Source organism: Pelodiscus sinensis, chromosome 1 (genome assembly GCF_049634645.1).
Source record: "Pelodiscus sinensis isolate JC-2024 chromosome 1, ASM4963464v1, whole genome shotgun sequence".
Classification (NCBI taxonomy): Eukaryota; Metazoa; Chordata; order Testudines; family Trionychidae; genus Pelodiscus; species Pelodiscus sinensis.
In genome coordinates, this window is record NC_134711.1 from 270,376,835 (window position 1) to 270,380,423 (window position 3,589).

The following is a 3,589-nucleotide window of genomic DNA, read 5'->3' on the forward strand; positions in this document are numbered from 1 at the left end:
TATAGCAAATTGATTCCAAGGTAACCCTTTTGTTCAGGAATGCTTTTGGTTTGATTATTGGTCTGTATGTTCTCTTATTTCTTTGCTGATTTTGTTTGCTTGTGGGCATGGTAAGGGTATGTCTAGACTACATGGCTCCATCGACGGAGCCATGTAGATGAGTTTACTAGACATAGCAAAATGAAGAGGCAATTTAAATAAACGCTGCTTCATTTATATCAAAATGGCCACCGCGCTGTGCCAATCAGCTGATTGTCGGCTCAGCACAGTAGTCTAGATGGGGATCAGCCGACCCCAGAACCCTTTGTCATCAGATCCTTTATGACTGAAGGAGAGAGTTCTGAGGACTGTTGACAGAATGGCCACCAGGGCAGCTATGAGAAACCCTGGGGGCCAATTATTTTGAAATAAGCATAGCTGAGCACCTACACTCACCCTATTTCGAAATAGGCATTATTTCTCATAGAATTAAGGGTTATTATTTCTCTATAGCAAGCCCAAAATAACTTCCTTGCTATGTGGATACCTAACTTGTTATTTCAAAATAACTCTGTAGTATAGACATGCCCTAAATGTGAAATACAATTTTAGTCTTGATTTAATTAATAAAATATATCCTAGTTCCTTCAAGAAGGTAAGCCATGAAATTCCTATAGAATATATATATATATATATATATATATATATATATATATATATATATATATATATATATATATATATATATATATATATATATAATTGAGTATAGGCCTCGTGAAACAGCACTTTTAATTTAGATTTAATAACTCTATAAAAGATAAATCTAGTTGCCATGTAATAAACAGTAATTAATTAGTTAATATCAATTAAATACTAAAAATATTAATTTACATTTAACATCTAACTACTGTAATTTGCTATAGCTATCTTATTAAATGCTAATTAAATTTCTAAACATTCTCACAAGTTTAATGCATTAATAATAGGAACGTAAGTACACATTTACTATATCTGCAGTTCTCAGTTCATTACATGGCAACTAGATTTATCTCTTTTACACTAATTAAATATACTAAGCAAACCTCAGTAACTTTTCTTAACACATACCATAGCTGTTTTATTAATTTCAAATTAAACACCCATTTAAGGCTTCTAATCTACAGCTGCCCTAAACAGTTTCCTGCCAACAGAGCAAAGGTTGTTGTGATGTTATAACTAAACTATGACATTTCTAGGCTGTGGGCATAAGGCTTACAGGATAGGGACATTTTCCCCCTTTCTACTATACTTTAGTTTCAAGTTTATAATGATTGTTTATTAATATGTAATATTCTTCCAAAGATGTCTAGTTTTATCTTCTAACTCCTCACACTGTCCTAGAATCCTCTATGGAGTCCTATTCATAGCTTGACTTTCTTTTCAACTGTTTCTATTGTGGTTTTGCGCCTAGAGAATTATTCACTGTGTAAATATTTTTTGAAGGGAAAAGGCTTTTCTTATGTTGCATGTGCAGAGCTTTACCAGTGTCAATATTCGGACTATCATGTTGTCTCTTTTACTAAACCCCCCGAACATCAGAGAAGTTTTAAACAAATTACCTTTAGACATTGGCAAACAAACTAAATCTTATTGGAGTGCTAGCTAAAATGCTATGAATATGCCAAGGTAATATCCATAATATGATTTCTTTGGAGACTGAGAAAAATACTGTAGTTACATGTACCAAATGATTTAAAATCATGGGTCTTTCCAAATATGATGGGGGCTGTCATAAAGGCAGGAGGCTGCTGTTCAGCAAGAAAAGCACATTAGCTATTAACCTTCCCCCAGCCGATCAACTTTATTTTGCAATCTTTCCTCAGAACCATTAGAATACCCTGAAGAAATAACTTTCCAATTAAAAAGGATCTCAGAGAACAAAGCCATTTTATCTCTGACTCCTGGTGTTCTTTATTCCAATAATTTAAATTGGAATTGATTTTTCAATTTAGCCGTTGACTTGCTATGGACACACAGCTGAAAAGGCCGAATGGAATTGCATGGCTGAAATATTTGTCTTTGTGATGCACTTCTCATAAATTCACAGGAGCCTTTTTTAATGCATTTTCTTTCTGCTGCTACTGCCTCAGACAACAGCTTTTTAGCACAGCGTGGGCAAACTGAGAAAACATGTCCAGTATGACCTCGAGGGCCTCCCACTCAGTTCTTCATAGATTCATTTAATTGGTACATCTCCGAGAAAAATGAATAGATCCAACATATCCAAAGTGATAGCTGTTTCTTGAAGCCTGAAAATTTGTTCTATAATTTATGTGTGTTGATTCCATTTCTTTAAAAGAAAAAAAAAAAGAGTTCATTTTATTTTGTCCAGTGTAAGTATGCTCCTACACAAACAGCTCAGATGCAGTTTTTTTCATTGTTTTAGTGGCAGCATCACTTAACACTATAATTGATTTAACTGTGAAACATAATAGTTTTGGAAAGAGCACTCTAGTTATTAAAGAGGCTTTTGAAGGATCGGGGTCTGATTCTGCCTTTTGCTAACTTAAAGGAAAGTGTATTCCAGAAGCTTCAATTGACTGAAAAGGGAGTTGCATGTGTATAACTGAGGTCAGAATTGGGCCTATAACATTCACAATTTTGTTACTAGTAGCATTTAATTTCCTTTTGTTTCCAGGGTGATTATTTGCTGACAATCTCAGTGACATCCATGACACTGAGAATTCTATTAAGGAAGTAGACTGGAGGAGGAAGGAGAAAAGAGAGTGAACTCCAGATGTTTAGTGGCATGACTGGTTATTTTAATCTATTTTGGGTGGGGGTTATGTTCATAAAGATGACTGAAAGACTGATGAGTACTACCACTTTATTTTCTTGACCTTTCAATTCCCTCTCTTCTCTTCCTCCCTTTACCATGGCAGGACAGAATGTTCTGTGCTCCTGGAATTGATTGGAAATGTCATTCTGTAAGTTCACCAGTGGATGCTGCTCTTCACAAGACTGGACAAATGATGCTTTTCTGTGCCTAATTTCCACAAAGCAGGGGCAGTCAGTTCTGAAGTCAATCCAGGAAATGGATCTTCCATATGGAGCCAGAGATTGTCATTTAAAAACAACAGACAACAACAACAAAGCAGATGCAGATTAGCATTTTCTACCTGAAGGAAACTGCTGTTCCATTGCTTTTTAAATATATTAATGGGATCAGGAGATGGAAGACAAAGTGAGAAAGCTATGCTAATAAGAACAAATAATATGTTTTAATAACACAATAGCCACATAACTTATGTACATTAATTTTACCAAAGCTGTTTTTTCTTCTGTAATTCTCCAGTTCACATACATTAAACAAATTTATGCCCAAGCAAAAACGTATCAGTTTGGCGATATAACTTCATCTGATTGTACAGATGTAATATAGATTGCTGTCGATGAAAGCATTAGAACATGCATGCCCTGGATAAGAATATGCCTGAGAAGATACTCTTTTAATAAATTACATCGTCTGCCTTGCAGACAGTAATGCACAGTAGGCCAGTTCTTTAGCTGGTGCAAATGGGCATAGTTCCATGGAAGACAACTAAGCTATGCCAGTTTATGACAGATG

General features: G+C 35.1%; 1 long non-coding RNA gene across 1 annotated transcript; it reads left to right on the top strand.

Annotated features, from left to right (window-relative positions):
• The first annotated feature begins 377 nt into the window (after positions 1 to 377).
• On the top strand, positions 378 to 3,354 carry LOC142827098 (uncharacterized). Its single transcript, XR_012901515.1, has 2 exons — positions 378 to 634; positions 2,904 to 3,354. It is a non-coding gene; the product is annotated as an uncharacterized LOC142827098 (long non-coding RNA).
• The last annotated feature ends 235 nt before the right edge of the window (positions 3,355 to 3,589 follow it).